The following is an 18715-nucleotide window of genomic DNA, read 5'->3' on the forward strand; positions in this document are numbered from 1 at the left end:
GTTGAACCGGTTCGTGTTCGTCTACCTTGACGACATCCTCGTCTTTTCCCACTCAGCTCAAGAACATGTTCTTCTCGTCCTAAAAGTCCTTCAGCGTCTCCTGGAGAACCAGCTTTTTGTTTATAGCATAAAAATGTGAATTCCACCACTCCATCTCCTTCCTAGGATACATCATTGCTGCAGGTAATGTGCAGATGGATCCTGGCAAGTTGAGAGCATGGTGGATTGACCTCGACCCACTTCCAGAGTGCAGCTGCAACACTTCCTGGGGTTTGCCAATTTCTATCGCCCTTTTATCCGGGGTTACAGCACACTGGCTTCCCCCCTTTCAGCACTCACCTCTCCCAAGTTCCTGTTTGCGTAGTCTCCAGCTGCTGACCGGGCGTTCCTGGACCTAAAGCATCGATTCACTACAGCTCCCATATGAATCCATCCTGCTCTGTCCTGTCAGTTCTTGGTGGAGGTCGACGCCTCAAACGTCGGAGTGGGGGCTGTCCTGTCCCAGCATTCTTCCCAGGACCAAAAGCTGTATCCCTGCGCCTCCTTTTCCCAGTGTCTTAACGCCACTGAGAGGCATGATGATGTGGGAAATCGAGAACTTCTCGCGGTGAAGATGGCGTTGGAGGTGTGGAGGCACTGGTTAGAGGGGGCGGAACACCCATTCATTGTGTGGACTGATCACAAGAACCTGGAATATCTCCGCACAACCAAGCGTCTCAACTCCAGGCAAGCTCAATCGGCCCTGCTACACTTGGTTCAACTTTACCATCTCCTACCGCGTGGGGTCCAAGAATGTTAAGCCGGATGCGCTTTCGCTAACTGGATGTTTGTCCCAGATGCTGCCCATTCCCCAGTCCTGAAATGGGCTCATTCCTCCAGACCTGCCACCCTGGCTCCTGTTGGACCCTGGCCTTTGTGCAACAATGTTTTTGGTGGCCCACCATGGTTCCTGACGTCTCGGCGTTCCCCGCCACCTGCACTGTTTGTGCTCAGCTCCAGCTGGCCTCCTTCAACCACTTTCTGTCCCTCACAGCCCCTGGTCTCAAATCTCTGGACTTCGTCACTGGTCTCCCTCCATCTGATGGCAACACCACTATCCTTACGGTGGTGGATAGGTTTTCCCAAAGCCGCCCATTTCATTCCCCTTCCCAAGTTACCCTCAGCCAAGGAGACGGCCCAGCTCATGGTGCAGCACGTCTTCTGGCTCCATGGACTTCCGGTGGACATGGTCTCCGACCGCAGTCCTCAGTTCTCGTCCCGGTTCTGGAAGGCGTTCTGCACACTCATTGGGTCGTCGGCTAGCCTGTCCTCCGGTGTTCACCCTCAGTCTAACGGCCAGTCGGAGAGAGAGCCAATCAGGACCTGGAGATGACTCTTCATTGCCTCGTCTTCACCAACCCCACCACCTGGAGCTAGCAACTTGTGTGGGTGGAATACGCCCACAACACCCTTCCCTGCTCGGCCACTGGTCTCTTGCCTTTCGAGTGTTCGATGGGATATCAGCCTCCGCTCTCGCTGAGCAGGAGGAAGAGATCAGCATACCCTTGGCCCATACCCTCCACCACTGTTGCCGTACCTGGAAGAGTCTTCCCAGTTCTGACCTTTTCTGACTGTCCTGACCCTGATCCTGCCTGCCGTCCTGTACCTGCCTGACTCTGACTTGGATTACAACCCTTTGCCTGCCTTGACTTACCTTTTACATGCCCCTTGTACTATAATAAACTCTGAGACTCGTACTATCCGCCTCCTGTGTCTGCATCTGGGTCTTAGTCTGATAGAAGATCTCTTAGTCACCAGGAGTTAAATCTCTTTCCAATTTTCGCTACAATAGGAGAACAATTTAAGTTGGCCCTTTCTTTCTGATCTTTTCTAACTTTAATACCAAGATATGTGATCACATCTTTTACAGGGATATTACATACTGAGTTTAAGTCACATCTTTTCAAAGCAAATAATTCACATTTCGTAATATTCAGAGATAAACCAGATACATGTGAGAAGGCATTAAAACACTCAATAGCTTTCCTGACTTCATTATGATCTTTCAAAAATGGTGGTGTGGTCAGCCAATTGTGAACATTTTATATCTATCTTGTATCTGAATACCCCTAAAACTATCCTTATTGATATGAAGTGCCATAACTTGTGTGACTAATAAAGGAGAAATTGGGCATCCTTGTTTAATTCTGTGTCTAATATCGAATCTCTGAAGTTCCATGGGATAATTTAACAGAGCTGTTACTATTATTGTAAAGTGTCTTAATTACACTTTAAAAATATTGACCAAAAAAATCAATCTCAAAGAAAATAATGTTCAACTGTATCAAAAGCTTTGTAAAAGTCTACAAATAAAATAAAGCTATCTTCCATAATGTGCTCATTGTAGTCTATCAAGTTCAATACTAGTCGAATGTTATTACATATATGTCTGCCCTTCATAAAACCTGACTAAGTATCATCAATGATTTGGTCAAGACCTTTAAGTCTTTTTGCAAAGATGGATGCAATTAGCTTTCCATCATTGTTCATTAATGTGATTGGTCTCCAATTTTCTAACATCGTATGGTCTTTGTTTGGGGTTTACAGAAATGAGGCCTTGTGTCATAGAAACAGGCAGGACCCCTAAATCAATTGCCTCCTTAAAAAAAACATAAAATATAAGTTCAGCAATATCCTCCTGAAAATATTTAAATCCCTGGAGATTTGTTCTCTTTTAACTTGCTGATACATGTTTTTATTTCATTGATAGAAGTAAATTCATCCCAATACCTTTGGAAGTCTTCATCTATGAATTTTGTATAGTCTTTGACAGAGTCTACAAAGGCAGACATGTCACTAGTAGGACAGGCATTACTGGTGTAAAGATTACCATAGAATTCTGAAACATATTTTGAAATGTCTTTGGGTTTTTCATATATTAAGCTATATTATTTTTCTCTCTAAATTTGTAAAGTATTTTGTATTTTTTTTCACCTTCCTCCAACCACCTCCTTCTTGCTCTCTCTTCATACATTCGTTCCATTTCTATTTGTAAAGAAAATAAATTACCCTTATCTTCTTCATCAAGGTCCTCCATAGAGATTCGAGAAAGTATTTCGTTAACAAGTTTCTCTTCCCTCAATCTTTGAAGTTCAGCAATTTCTTTACCTCTCTTCATGGCTGTTTGTCTTATTTCATACTTCATTAATTCCCAATATTTCCCATAAGACATAAATAGTTGGACTTTCCTCCAGTTTTCTTGTATAATATCTTTGGCATCCATCTTGAAATCATCATCTTCCAACAGTCTACTACTGAGTTTCCAATATCTCAGATTCGGTTTATTAACTTCAGAGCCATTAATATTTAAAGATACGAATACAACTTTATGATCCATAAGAATTGATGGTTCAATGGATATCTGGAATACATTGTTATCTAATGAATTAGAAATCAACCAGAAGTCAATTCTTGACTGTCTGGACAGTCCTTTTTATCAGGATATTTAGATCTCCAAATATCAAATAATCCAAGACCAAGACATAGATTATTAAACTCCGGATTAACAATGCTGGATCTGGTAGGAGGAGGACATCTGTCAATCATCACATTAGATACAGAATTTAAATTGCCACCTAAGATAATTTTGATATCCTGAAATACACCTTTAACTCTATAAATCTCTTCAAATTCTTGAAATAATATCCTGTTGTTTTGTTTGTTGTTGGCTGGATAGATATTCCCTAATAAAAACATTTCACTTTTCAAATTCGGTTAAAATTAACCAACATCCAGAGTGGTGAGTCTTACTACTGATGACCTCCCCTTTAAATGCACCTCTTAAAACTGCTACAACTGCAGAGTGGTTGTTGCCATATGATAACCAGATATCGTTACCCCATAGATTTTTCCAAAAAGCTAGATCGGAAGAACAAGCATGAGTCTTTTGTAGAAAGTAATAGGCTGCATTAAACCGTTTGCAATACAGGACAATAGCCTTAAGTTTGAGTAAATTAAGAATACCCCTGACATTAATTGAACAAAGAGATAAAGACAAACTTCAACCAACAACCTTGTTATGCTAATATAAGCTTTTCCTAAGGATATGTAACTCAGAAGGATGTCCATCTCATTATTAAACCCTCCAACAAAAAACAAACTGGTCATAAAGTAACCAAATTATTCTTATTCCCACAAGGGGGAGACATTGTGTAGACATTACAATAAGCAGTTATTCACCCATAGTTAGTATTTAGTTTACCAGTTTTCAGGTCAGCCTTTTCTCATTCAAGTGTTTGTGTAAATTCTTTACAATAAAAGGCTGATTTTCACCTGGCAATTAGGCAGTGTTTAGGCCTGCCAGTTCTGGCTGAGTTAGACTCTGGCTGTCTCTCAAATGTTTTGATTTGGCCACATTTCTTTACCATCGATGATCATCACTCGTGCACTGACAAAAAAAATGCAGTTTTCCCTGCCTTTGGAGCTGCAGCCACCATCGGTCACAGTTTCTCCCGTGTCACTTTGTCCGCAGAGATCAGATCCTCCGTGAATCTCAATTTGTGCTTGATGAAGAACTCACGTGTAGATCTGTTGGTGAACCGGATGATGGTTGTCCTTGGTCTCTTGTCTTGCTCCTTGAGTCTTCCGAAACGATGAACAATGTCCACATTTTTCTGAAGTGTGGCTTTTGATTCGGGAATGACAGCTCCACAGATGTCAACAACTCTGCATTTGATGTCCTCACCCGCCTGCTCTGGAATTCCATGGAGCCTCAAGTTCCACCTGCGCTGGTATCTCTCCTCCTCATTCACCTTTTGCTTGAGTTCAGCCATCTTCTTTTCATTTTCCTGGCAGATAACTTCCACCTTCTTCATACCACTTTTGAGGGTTTTCACTTCTCCAGAGATAAAGCCAACAGATGTTTTTATGGCCTCATCGTATTCCTCCTAACCATGTCCTCCAAGACATCTGCCCTTTCATCTATCTTTGCTGTCAAAACCATCACAATATTGTTTTGCATCTCAAGAAGTGACATACCCTCTTGCCCTCTCATCTTTTTCCCCTGGGGCTTGACTGGAGTGTCGGGGTCCTAAGGTAACGGCCTGAGCTGGAGACTGGATGAGCGCAGGTTGTCAGCAGTGTTGTCCGTGTGTAGCAGTGTGATGTTGTTCCCCTAGATTAGGTACTAAATTGCACACAAGGACCAATTCAAATAGGCCAGGTCAAGAGGGGATGTTAATAATTCGATAAAAATAATAATAATTCAGTGTGTTTTTTTATTTAATTACAGCTGCATAGCTAATGTTATTATTTGGTGTACAAACACTTTTTCATATCAATATTGTACATACATGTGATTGTAAAAGTTTTGTATATTTTGGTTTGGCCCATCGCGGGTTATCTGTATATCCGTACCCCCTCATTGTTCTCTTTTGCCTGACCTTCGGCATAGCAAGGTATGTTGTCCTTGGCTCCGAAATTGTTCAATATAAAACCGTGGTAATGTTACACAATGTACTGTTATGCTACCATAAGTTTGTTACAATGTGGATAATATAAAGATTTCTGTTAACAAGTTTCCCCGAGCTCGTTAACTAGGATACCTATGTTAACATGTGAGTACTTGGGACAGTGGTTGAGTGAGTGTCCATGTGCTTGCGCAGGTGCCGGAGAGCTGTGACTGCGCCAAGGGCTAAAGTATTGTGTGTTGTTTCTTCGTGTGCAGGGCAAATAAAAATAATTCAACCAGCAGACCTCCAGTTGTGGCAGTGTCCTAATTAAAAGTACACAACGCAGAACGAACCACGCTACACGTGCATTGGAGAGACAGATGCCAACAAGATAAAAATACATTTGAAATGTCTTTATTAGTTTGGAACTTTTGTGAGTGTAATGTTTACTGTTAATTTTGTATTGTTTATTTCACGTTTGTTTATTATCTATTTCACTTACTTTGGCAATGTGTCACGTCCTGACCAGTAGAGGGTGTAGTTGGGTCAGGACGTGGCAGAAGGGAGTAAGTGTTTTATTGTTTCATTTAATTTTGGCCGTGTGACTTCCAATCAAGCACAGCTGTAGAGGGTTGTGGTTGATTGGGAGTCACACATAAGTTGCCTACGTTTCCGTTGTGTGGTGTGGGTAATTGTTCTTGTTACTGTGTTAAACGTGACAGGACTGTTTTGGTTGTCTGTTTATTGTTTTGTATTGTATAGTGTCCGTTTGATCATTAAATATACGATGAACACTAACTCCGCTGCATTTTGGTCCACTCTCTCTAAAGACAGCCAGAAACAGAATTACCCACCAAACCAGGACCAAGCGGCGGAAGAGGAAGGAGCAGCAGGACTACTGCGTTATGGACAAATGGACATGGGAACAGATCCTGGACGGAGAGGGACCATGGACTCAGGCTGGGGATTATCGCCTCCCGCAGTGGGAGATTGAAGCGGCGAGAGCGGAGAGGCGATACTACGAGGAGAGAGAGCGCAACGAGCGCGAGAGGCAGCCCCAATATTTTTTTGGGGGGGGGCACACGGGACAGTCGGTGGAGCTGAGGTCGGAACCAGAGCCAGTCGGGATGACATTGGAGGTGAGCGAGGGCTATGAGACAGAGACTGTGACGGGGTTAATGGGAAAATTAGGAGAGAGAGAGATGAGAGAGCTGCTAGTGTGGTGCATAAAGTACGGCATTCGCCCTAATGAGCGTGTCGTGGGTATGATGTCACCTGAGGCAGCTCTCCATACTCGTCCTGAGGTGCGTGCTGGTTGTCTGGTAAAGACTGTGCCTGCGCCCAGAAACAGGCCTCCTCCATGTCTTCCCAGCCCTGCACATCCTGTACCTACGCCCAGAACCAAGCCTCCTGCATGTCTTCCTATCCTGGTCAAGCCCGTGCCTCCTCCACGGACCAGTACTCCAGTGGGTCTCTCTATCCTGTTCAAGCCCGTGCCTCCTCCACGGACCAGTACTCCAGTGGGTCTCTCTATCCTGGTCAAGCCCGTGTCTCCTCCACGGACCAGTCCTCCAGTGGATCTCCCTATCCTGGTCAAGCCCGTGTCTCCTCCACGGACCGGTCCTCCAGTGGGTCTCTCCACCCTGGTCTCTCCTGTGCCACCTCCTCAAGCCAGGCCTCCGTTATGTCTCCCCAGCCTGGTGAATCCTGAGTCGGAGCTGCCCGCCAGTCAACAGTCGTCGGAGCTGCCCGCCAGTCAACAGTCGTCGGAGCTGCCCGCCAGTCAACAGTCGTCGGAGCTGCCCGCCAGTCAACAGTCGTCGGAGCTGCCCGCCAGTCAACAGTCGTCGGAGCTGCCCGCCAGTCAACAGTCGTCAGAGCTGCCCGCCAGTCAACAGTCGTCAGAGCTGCCCGCCAGTCAACAGTCGTCAGAGCTGCCCGCCAGTCAACAGTCGCCAGAGAGGTCAGACTGCCCTGAACTGCCGGAGTGGCCGGACTGCCCTGAACTGCCAGAGTGGCCGGACTGCCCTGAACTGCCAGAGTGGCCGGACTGCCCTGAACTGCCGGAGTGGCCGGACTGCCCTGAACTGCCGGAGTGGCCGGACTGCCCTGAACTGCCGGAGTGGCCGGACTGCCCTGAACTGCCGGAGTGGCCGGACTGCCCTGAACTGCCGGAGTGGCCGGACTGCCCTGAACTGCCGGAGTGGCCGGACTGCCCTGTTCTGCCGGAGTGGCCAGACTGCCCGGTTCTGCCAGAGGTGCCCGCCTGCCCTGATCTGCCAGGGTGCCCGGCCTGTCAGGATCAGCCCGAGTGGTCCTCCTGCCCTCCGGTCCAGCCCGAGTGGTCCTCCTGCCCTCCGGTCCAGCCCGAGTGGCCCGCATGCCTTCCGGCCCAGCCCGAGTGGCCCGCATGCCTTCCGGCCCAGCCCGAGTGGCCCGCATGCCTTCCGGCCCAGCCCGAGTGGCCCGCATGCCTTCCGGCCCAGCCCGAGTGGCCCGCATGCCTTCCGGCCCAGCCCGAGTGGCCCGCATGCCTTCCGGCCCAGCCCGAGTGGCCCGCATGCCTTCCGGCCCAGCCCGAGGGGCCCGCATGCCTTCCGGCCCAGCCCGAGGGGCCCGCATGCCTTCCGGCCCAGCCCGAGGGGCCCGCATGCCTTCCGGCCCAGCCCGAGGGGCCCGCATGCCTTCCGGCCCGGCCCGAGGGGCCCGCATGCCTTCCGGCCCAGCCCGAGGGGCCCGCATGCCTTCCGGCCCGGCCCGAGGGGCCCGCATGCCTTCCGGCCCGGCCCGAGGGGCCCGCATGCTCTCCGGCCCGGCCCGAGGGGCCCTCCTGCTCTCCGGCCCGGCCCGAGGGGCCCTCCTGCTCTCCGGCCCGGCCCGAGGGGCCCTCCTGTTCCCCGGCCCGGCCCGAGGGGCCCTCCTGTCCTCCGGCCCGGCTCGGGGGGTCCGTCTGCCTGGTGCAGCTATCGGCTCCACCTAAGTGGGCGACGCCGAGGGTGGAGCAGGGTCCACGTCCTGCACCGGAGCCACCTCCAGGATAGGTGGGTTGGGGAGGGAGGGTGTAGCACAGTGCCGTCGGTGACGGCAGCCACCCTCCCTTCCCTCCCTTATTGTTTAGGTGTTCCTTTTTGTTGGGGATTTTTTTTGTGTTTTCCTTTTTTTTAGGTGCATCCCGGGGTCTGCACCTTGAGGGGGGGGTACTGTCACGTCCTGACCAGTAGAGGGTGTAGTTGGGTCAGGACGTGGCAGAAGGGAGTAAGTGTTTTATTGTTTCATTTAATTTTGGCCGTGTGACTTCCAATCAAGCACAGCTGTAGAGGGTTGTGGTTGATTGGGAGTCACACATAAGTTGCCTACGTTTCCGTTGTGTGGTGTGGGTAATTGTTCTTGTTACTGTGTTAAACGTGACAGGACTGTTTTGGTTGTCTGTTTATTGTTTTGTATTGTATAGTGTCCGTTTGATCATTAAATATACGATGAACACTAACTCCGCTGCATTTTGGTCCACTCTCTCTAAAGACAGCCGTAACACAATGTAAACAAATGTTTCCGTGCCAATAAAGCCCCTTGAATTGAATTGGTCTGTCCAAAAGCATGTATTGGTATTACAAGCTAGTTACTTTCTTAGGTTGTTTTGTTCTATCCTGACACACCTACATATTTGTTCTAGCTAAGCACTAACATTGTTGAATTAAACCCAGTTGATGAATCAGGTCTTGCTTGGCAAGGCTGCTACCAAACCCGATTGGTCTTCAGGAGAGAAACATTTCTGCTGTTACATTTTGGATTTCATTATTTACTGGATGTAGGAACAATCCTAAATCTAAGTTAAAAAAATAGATGGTACATGCTTTTTTCACTGCTGTTGGCTACCATAATGTGTAACACCACAGATAATGGGGAAACGTGTCTTTGGTGTAACTAGTAGGCTAACTTCAGCTAGCTTTCTCCACTTCACTGGACAGCTACACTGGACTGGCTATCGTTTGGCACAACCCTTGAATGGAATGTATGACAGGTTTAACTTGACAAAAGTTTAATCATTTTATTAATTTAAAATACAAGTTTAGGCTTTGGAGTGATTCAGAGACCATCCTTATCTTACTGCAGTGGGCTAAATCAGGGTCACACGAGCGTTTCTTGGTAGTGTTTAACAAATCTACTTTGAAACAAAAGGATCCAAGGTGGCTGATGGGAAAAAGGGAGCGTTAGTACTGTAGGCTATCAATGGTATTGTAGCGAATGGCGGAGCAGAGAAGCGAACCCAATTGAAATGTACAAACTATGGCATAAGGGAACGATGAGTGGATAAAATAATCTAGTGGGCTCTGGAGTGGCTCAGTGGTCTAAGGCACTGCATCTCAGTGCTAGAGGCATCACTACTGACCCTGGTTTGATCCCGTGCTGTATCACAACCAGCTGGGATCGGGAGTCCCATGGGGTGGTGCACAATCGGGTTAGCGGAGGGGTGGGCCATCATTGTAAAATAAGAATTTGTTCTTATCTGACTTGCCTAGTTAAATAAAGGTTAATAAAAAAATTGGATTAAGACATTAATGAGCAAGCTAAAACAGACGTGGTCAATATAACTATTTGTTCAGCACCTTTGAAATGTGAAGCAACAGAATTCAGAACATGGGCCATTCTTACGGTATTCTCCCTGTACACCAAGCCAGAACCGTAGGATAAATAAAGGGGGCATATAAGCAGAAAATGAAAGCTCTTACAATATTAGATGATGCTATTTCTCTAAAACAAGCTATAGACTACATGTGCTCCAACAAGTCAGAACAGTAGGCTAGGTTATGAGGGGGGAAAGGGACCAAATTATTAGGGTTAGGCACATGGCTACTAACAGCTTACTACACAACATACACTTAGTATTACTTTCTCAGCTACAGTATACATATTTCCCTGGCATATTACATCATGCAGCAGCATACAATACATTTTTGGACTCACAGTTGTGTGGTCCTTCTTGTGGGCGAATTTTATCATAACACTTTGTCATCGAGGTCTGGCGTTCTCTGGATTTATGGTGCTCTCAAGACAACTGGGAACTAAAAAAAAAAAAAAAAAGGTTGAATCATGACGTCAGTGATCTTCAGGTCGATGCTCTAGAAAGAGGCCCAGCATATGTGGGAACTCCTTCAAGACAGTTGGAAAAGCATTACAGGTGAAGCTGATTGAGAGAATGCCGACAGTATGCAAAGCTGTCATCAAAGCAAGGGGTGGCCTATTTTGAAGAATCTAAAATATAAACTATATTTTGATTTGTTTAACACTTTTTTTGGGTTACTACATGATTCCATATGTGTTATTTCATAGTGTTGATGTCTTCACTATTATTCTACAATGTAGAAAACAGTAAAAATTAAGAAAAACCCTTGAATGAGTATGAGTGTGTCTAAACTTTTGACCGGTACTGTATATATTTTGTAAATAATTTTGGGATAAACAGATCGGGCTCAAAACAGGTGGGGCTCTGATTTTAGATCAAATATTGGTTGTCTAGCTTAGCTTCCTACCTACTGTGCATTCGGAAAGTATTCAGACCCCTTGACTTTTTTCACATTTTGTTACGTTACTGCCTTGTTCAATTTTTTTTTTTTAAATACTCATCAATCTACACACAATACCCCATAATAACACATTTTTGCAAATGTATTCAAATAAAAAACAGAAATACCTTATTTACATAAGTATTCAGACCCTTTGCTATGAGACCCAAAATTGAGCTTAGGTGCATCCTGTTTCCATTGATCATCCTTGAGATGTTTCTACAACTTGATTGGAGTCCACTTGTGGTAAATTCAATTGATTGGACATGATTTGGAAAGACACACACCTGTCTATATAAGGTCCCACAGTTGACAGTGGATGTCAGAGCAAAACAATAACCAAGCCATGTGGTCGAAGGAATTGTCTGTAGAGCTCCGAGACAGGATTGTGTCGAGGCACAGATCTGGGGAAGGGTACCAAAACATTTTTGCAGCATTGAAGGTCCCCAAGAACACAGTGGCCTCCATCATTCTTAAATGGAAGAAGTTTCGAACCACCAAGACTCATCCTAGAGCTGGCCGCCCGGCCAAACTGAGCAATCGGGGGAGAAGGGCCTTGGTCAGGAAGGTGACCAAGAACCTGATGGTCACTCTGACAAAGTTCCAGAGTTCCTCTGTGGAGATGGGAGAACCTTTCAGAAGGAAAACCATCTCTGCAGCACTCTACCAATCAGGCCTTTATGGTAGAGTGGCCAGATGGAAGCCACTCCTCGGTAAATGGCACGTAAAAGCCCACTTGGAGTTTGCCAAAAGGCACCTAAAGGAATCTCAGACCATGAGAAGCAAGATTCTCTGGTCTTATGAAACCAAGATTGAACTCTTTCGCCTGAATGCCAAGCGTCACATCTGGAGGAAACCTGGCACCATCCCTACGGTGCAGCACGGTGGTGGCAGCATCAGGGACTGGGAGACTAGTCAGGATCGAGGGAAAGATGAACGGAACAAAGTACAGAGATATCCTTGATGAAATCCTGCTCCAGAGTGCTCAGGACCTCAGATTGTGGTGAAGGTTTACCTTCCAACAGGACAATGACCCTAAGCACACAGCCAAGATATGCAGGAGTGGCTTTCGGGACAAGTCTCTGAATGTCCTTGAATGGCCCAGCCAGAGCCCGTACTTGATCTAATATCTGGAGAATCCTGAAAATAGCTGTGCAGTGACTCTCCCCATTCAACCTGACAGAGAGGAGAAACTCCCCAAATACAGATCTGCCAAGCTTGTAGCGTCATACCCAAGAAGATTCGAGGCTGTAATCGCTGCCAAAGGTGTTTCATCAAAGTACTGAGTAAAGGGTCTGAATACTTATGTAAATGAGATATTTCAGTTTCTCATTTTAATAAATGTGCAAAAATCTATGCTTTAAAATCTAATACTTCATGCTTTAACATCATGAAGTATTGTGTGTAAATTGATGAGGGGAAAAATATATTTAATCAATTTTAGAATAAGGCAAAATGTGAAAAAGTGAAGGGGTCTGAATACTTTCCGAATGCACTGTGTATTATCACCTTCCCCCCTCTCCCTCTGAAAGGTCCTCTCAGTTTTTGTTGGTATCTTTCTTTGACCTTAGTATTTCTCCAGTTGAAGATTCACCTCCTGATACTTTTGTCTGTCTTGTTCTTTTCTTCAATGATGTTTCCAACAACATCTTCCTCATCAGTCACTTCTGTTCTCATCTCCTCTTTTGTCTCTCTCCACTTCTTTACTCTCCTCTCTTTCAATCTCTCCCAGTCTTTCTTCCTTCTCTCTTTCTATCTGTTTCTGGCCTCAATTTCTTTCCACATTCTTTATTTTCTTGCTCAAATGCTGTTTTTCTACCTTTGCTTGTTTTGCCTTACTGTACTGCTCTTCCATTTTTTTTGCACCAGAAGTGCTCTCTATCTTTCTATCTCAGACTCATTTTGTTTCTTTCTCCCTCCTTTCTCTTCATCAATTTCCTGTTTTGCTACCTCCCCACTCTCATTATTTTTGTCTTGTAGGCCTACTCTCTTTTGCTTTTTCTATCTCTCTGTCCATTCATTCGATCAATCCTCTCTTCATCTTTCCTTCTTTTGCTCCTGTCTAAGTTTTTTTCTCCTCCATTGCTCTCTTTCTACGACTGGTTTGGTATTGACAATCTCTGTTTTTCCTCCTTTTTCCTCTCCATCTCCCTCTCTGATAAAAGCGATTCTCTTACAAAATATAAGAGAAGTTCAGTGTTTCTTCCACTGAACTGACTGTCTGTATCATAGATAATATATCTATGGAATGTATTCTATTCGAACCAAAACCAGGGTTGGGTAGGTAAGTTACTTTCTAAATGTAATCTGTTACAGTTACAAGTTACCTGTCCAAAATTGTGATCGGTAACATAACTTTTGGATTACCCAAACTCAATAACTTCTCTGATTTTCTTCCATTAATTTTGGATTACTTTCCCCTCAAGAGGCATTAGAAGAAGATAAAAGCATCCATCAAATGCATTTGGTGTGTCATCATAGTAGTCTCTGTCTTGTGATTATTCCACCCATAGAATTGCTCATTCTCATTTTATGATTCCACCCACAGCAATGAAAACAGGTTGCAAGCCAAACACTTTTAAATAAACCAATGAAAATGAGGTTTAGGCCTACTCAGACTAATATTTATCTGGGCCTAGCTATGATAGTAATTTCAATATAGCACATTTCATAAATGAAAAACCTATCAATCCACATACAACCACAATTATCTTTGTTTACTTGGCATTTGACATAATGCTTTCTCTTTGTCTCTCAGGGATAGAACATCCAGATCCTTACAATTGCCAGACAAAGTGTGCACATTGCTAGGTTTTTAAAGTGAGCATAAAATACATTGAAAGATTATTAAAATTAACGTTTTAACAGTTGAGTATAATTCAAGGAACGCAAATATCTACAGAAACTAAACAGGCAGCACATAATTGTATTGCACACACATTGTAATAGTACATATATGAGCAGACCTTCACCCTGTACACACAGCATTATACACAAATATGTTACTGACAGAAGACCGACATGCCTCATTCTGAGGCACAGGCAGCAGGCTTATTTTTCTGCTCATCTACACATAAATCATAAATCATGGCTTCATAGTCCTCTTTCCCCTTTTATATTTATTCTCTTGTCTAAACATACATTCTTCAACTCCTCTTTTACCCTGTCTGCCCCCCTCCCTCTCTATCTCTCATTGCCCTCCTCTCTCCACCTCCTTCTCTCCTGATCTACTTGTTGAGGTATTTGGCCACTGAGTGGTAGGCCAGTAGGATCTCGGCATCCTTGGGGCAGGTATAGCGGAACTCGTCCTGCTGGTAGGCCTTGGTCAGGTAGCGGGTCAGACCGGTCAGAGCCACAGGGATCTCAAAGTTACGGTACTTCCTACACACCACCTGCGATGAGCAAGAGAGGGGGAAAGGGAGTCAACATGACAGACAAACACTGATCCACACTGAACAACATTTTCATCTGTTTACTAGTAGCACGGTGGTGCTAGTGGTACTTGCAGTCATACAGACTAATAAAAAGCCCAATATTCCCATTGCTTAAACCATACCTACACATCTGAGTGCAACTATAAATACTGTAAAAGTAATAGACCTTTGCCCTTCTTGATAGAGATTGAGATGGTTCCAACAAAGAGGAGCATAATAGAGGAAAGTACAGTAGATGACACTAGCAAAGGTGATGTGATCTAGGACTTCCTGGAATGCTTGCTCTGATAACCTTGACTATGTTGAGCTTGGGCAGCAGGTTGCAGTCAGCCAGACTGAGGGAGTTCCCATCCAGATAGTGCCTGGGGGACTTCTGGGGTTTGGTCCAGCTCGTGTTGGAGTGGCGTCAGCAGGTATTGATCCAACTTCATCAGGCTCTTCAGAAACTTCTTCTCAAGCACTGAAAAGCAGCAAAGCCTCATAAAAAAACAGAACTACTGTTTCAATGACTCATCCATCAATTTCAAAACAAGGAGGGGCTCTTACTATCGTTGAGTCCAGGGTTAGGGTTCTTGATGTATGCAGAGAACTTGTGGAAGATGTCATCTCCAGCACCGTTGGACTCCTTGTAGCGACAGCACAGCTTGGGGTACCTGGAAAGGTATTGACATTAGCTCTCAGCTTTCTGAGTTAGTAGAGCCAGTGGAGGATACATTTGACTGCAAAGATGTTAATTGCCCTGTAATAAACATTCATTTATTAATGACTTGTCTCTTTTGGCGTGTGTCTATGAGTGTGTGTGTGTGTGTGTGTGTGTGTGTGTGTGTGTGTGTGTGTGTGTGTGTGTGTGTGTGTGTGTGTGTGTGTGTGTGTGTGTGTGTGTGTGTGTGTGTGTGTGTGTGTGTGTGTGTGTGTGTGTGTGTGTCGTGTGTGCATGCGTGCGTGCGTGCATTTATGCCTGTTGATGTTCATCACACACTCACTGTGGCGGAGCCAGTGCCTCCTCTAGGAACTCCTCGATCTTGTTGGTGTCGGTGCGCACCTCCCCGCCGAAGATGAGGAACGGGGGCTGAGAGCCCGGGGCCAGGTCCTTCAGCACTTCTGGAGCCCTGACAGCAAGGGGACCAGATAAAACACACGGGGGAGAAAAGCCTTCATCTATCACACACAATCCTCTAGTTATTCTATCAGAGCTAGCAGTTCATAAGTAGTTGTTACCTGGACATGTAGGGACAAGCTCTTGGATTCATGCCTGGCTTGGATGGATTGAACTGTTGCATTAAGTGCATCATTGTGGAGCGTGTATGTGCGTGAGAGTGAAAGCCACATATATACCTTTTCATGTCTACTGTGGTGAGGGTGAAGTTGGCCCCTTTCAGCCAGAGGATCATAAAGAGTCGCTGACAGAAGGGACAGTTCCCCACACTCTCCCCATCATCACTGGCCTATCGGATGGATGGGTGGAGGTTGGAGAGGTGTGCGATAGAGAAGGAAAATGGTCAGAATAAAAATGTGGTCTCTTCAATCAGTCAGTAATTTGGTTTTTTACAACTGTTTCATAATGTAAGTAGAGTGTAAGAAAGACGATTCATTGCTATAGTACTTTCTACACTTTACTTACTTATGTAATTACACTGCAATAAGGACACAGTAATGTAAAGTTCAAATTTTTATTTATATAGCACTTCTTACAACACCTGTACATCCTATGATGTAACCTTTGAGAATCAACATAACTGAGTCATTGGAATGTGAGGAAGGGAAGGCATTTTCAGCAGCAGGGGATAAAGCCTCCAAACTGGACACGCCTCTTTTCAGTTTCTGTTCAACTGACCTGGCTTCTTACAGAAACACACCAATACTCAGTAACTGTATAGGATATCATGTAAACAACAAGCTTTTACTAAGAGGTTACATTGCTCCATTGAAAAACAACTTTTTCACATCACTGTTTTTATTTTCCACAATATACACTTCCGGTCAAAGGTTTTAGAACACCTACTCATTCAAGGGTTTTTCTTTATTTTAATTTTTTACTATTTTCTACCTTGTAGAATAATAGGGAAGACATTAAAACTATGAAATAACACATATGGAATCATGTAGTAACCAAAAAAGTGTTAACCTTAACTTGTTGGGGATAGGGGGCAGTATTTTCACGGCCGGATAAAAAACGTACCCGATTTAATCTGATTATTACTCCTGCCCAGAAACTAGAATATGCATATAATTATTAGCTTTGGATAGAAAACACTCCAACGTTTCTAAAACTGTTTGAATGGTGTCTGTGAGTATAACAGAACTCATTAGGCAGGCCAAAACCTGAGAAGATTCCAAACAGGAAGCGCCCTCTCTGACTATTTCCTGGCCTTCTTGATCATCTCTATCCAAAACAGGGGATCTCTGCTGTAACGTGACATTTTCTAACACTCCCATAGGCTCTCAGAAGGCGCCAGAACGTTGAATGATGACTTTGCAGGCCATGGCTGAAAAACAGTAGAGCATTTGGATAGTGGTCGATCTGAGAACAATGAGACTGGGGGCGCGTGCACGAGACGACTCCATGTTTTAATTTTTTCGTCTTTGAACGAAAACAGGGTTTCCGGGTCGGAAAATTATCGCTTTTTTACGAGAAAAATCGCATAAAAATTGATTTTAAACAGCGTTTGACATGCTTCGAAGTACGGTAATGGAATATTTTGAAATCTTTTGTCACGAAACGTGCTGGGCGCGTCACCCTTCTTTACCCTTCGGATAGTGTCTTGAACGCACGAACAAAACGCCACTATTTGGTTATAACTATGGATTATTTGGAACCAAACCAACATTTGTTATTGAAGTAGAAGTCCTGGGAGTGCATTCTGACGAAGAACAGCAAAGGTAATCCAATTTTTCTTATAGTAAATCTGAGTTTGGTGAGTACCAAACTTGGTGGGTGTCAAAATAGCTAGCCCGTGATAGCGAGCTATCTACTCAGAATATTGCAAAATGTGCTTTCACCGAAAAGCTATTTTAAAATCGGACACCGCGATTGCATAAAGGACTTCTGTATCTATAATTCTTAAAATAATTGTTATGTTTTTTGTGAACGTTTATCATGAGTAATTTAGTAAATTCACCGGAAGTGTTCGGTGGGAATGCTAGTTCTGAACGTCACATGCTAATGTAAAAAGCTGGTTTTTGATATAAATATGAACTTGATTGAACAAAACATGCATGTATTGTGTAACATAATGTCCTAGGAGTGTCATCTGATGAAGATCATCAAAGGTTAGTGCTGCATTTAGCTGTGGTTTTGTTTTTTGTGACATTATATGCTAGCTTGAAAAATGGGTGTCTGATTATTTCTGGCTGGGTACTCTGCTGACATAATCTAATGTTTTGCTTTCGCTGTAAAGCCTTTTTGAAATCAGACGGTGTGGTTAGATAAAGGAGAGTCTTGTCTTTAAAATGGTGTAAAATAGTCATATGTTTGAAAAATGGACGTTTTTGGATTTTTGAGGAATTTGTAATTCGTGCCACGCCTATCATTGGATATTGGAGCAGGTGTTCCGCTAGCGGAACGTCTAGATGTAAGAGGTTTAATTAACAAATCAAAATATATTTTATATTTGAGATTCTTCGCATAGCCACCCTTTGCCATGATAACACCTTTGCACACTCTTGGAATTCTCTCAACCAGCTTCATGAGGTAGTTACCTGGGAGGGGAATTAACAGATGGTCCTTCTTGAAAGTTAGTTTGTGGAATTTCTTTCCTTCTTAATGCGTTTGAGCCAATCGGTTGTGTTGTGACAAGGTAGGGGCAGTATACAGAAGATAGCCTATTTGGTATAAGACTAAGTCTATATTATGGTAAGAACAGCTCAAATAAGCAAAGAGAAACAACAGTCCATAAGACATGAAGGTTAGTCAATGCAGAAAATGTCATGAACTTTGAAAGTTTCTTCAAGTGCAGTCGCAAAAACCATCAAGTGCTATGATGAAACTGGCTCTCATGAGGACTGCCACAAGAATGGAAGGCCCAGAGTTACCTCTGCTGCAGAGGATAAGTTCATTAGAGTTACCAGACTCAGAAATTGCAGCCCAAATAAATGCCTCACAGAGTTCAAGTAACAGACACATTTCAACATCAACTGTTCAGAGGAAACTGCGTGAATCAGGCCTTCATGGTCGAATTGCTGCAAAAAAACTACTACTAAAGGACACCAATAATAAGAAGAGACTTGCTTAGGCCAAGAAACATGAGCAATGAACCTTAGACAGGTGGAAATTTGTCCTTGGGTCTGGAGT

At 44.4% G+C, this 18715-nt stretch overlaps 1 pseudogene across 1 annotated transcript; it reads right to left on the bottom strand.

Moving 5' to 3' along the window:
* Nucleotides 1-13500: 13500 nt before the first annotated feature.
* Nucleotides 13501-15896, bottom strand: LOC106567349 (chloride intracellular channel protein 4-like; annotated as a pseudogene). Its single transcript, XR_014379142.1, has 5 exons — nucleotides 15760-15896; nucleotides 15408-15533; nucleotides 14971-15077; nucleotides 14717-14884; nucleotides 13501-14382 (listed from the first exon to the last, which is right to left on the bottom strand). The product of XR_014379142.1 is annotated as a chloride intracellular channel protein 4-like (transcript).
* Nucleotides 15897-18715: the final 2819 nt, after the last annotated feature.

This window comes from Salmo salar, chromosome 01, assembly GCF_965601325.2.
Source record: "Salmo salar chromosome 01, fSalSal1, whole genome shotgun sequence".
Taxonomy (NCBI): Eukaryota; Metazoa; Chordata; class Actinopteri; order Salmoniformes; family Salmonidae; genus Salmo; species Salmo salar.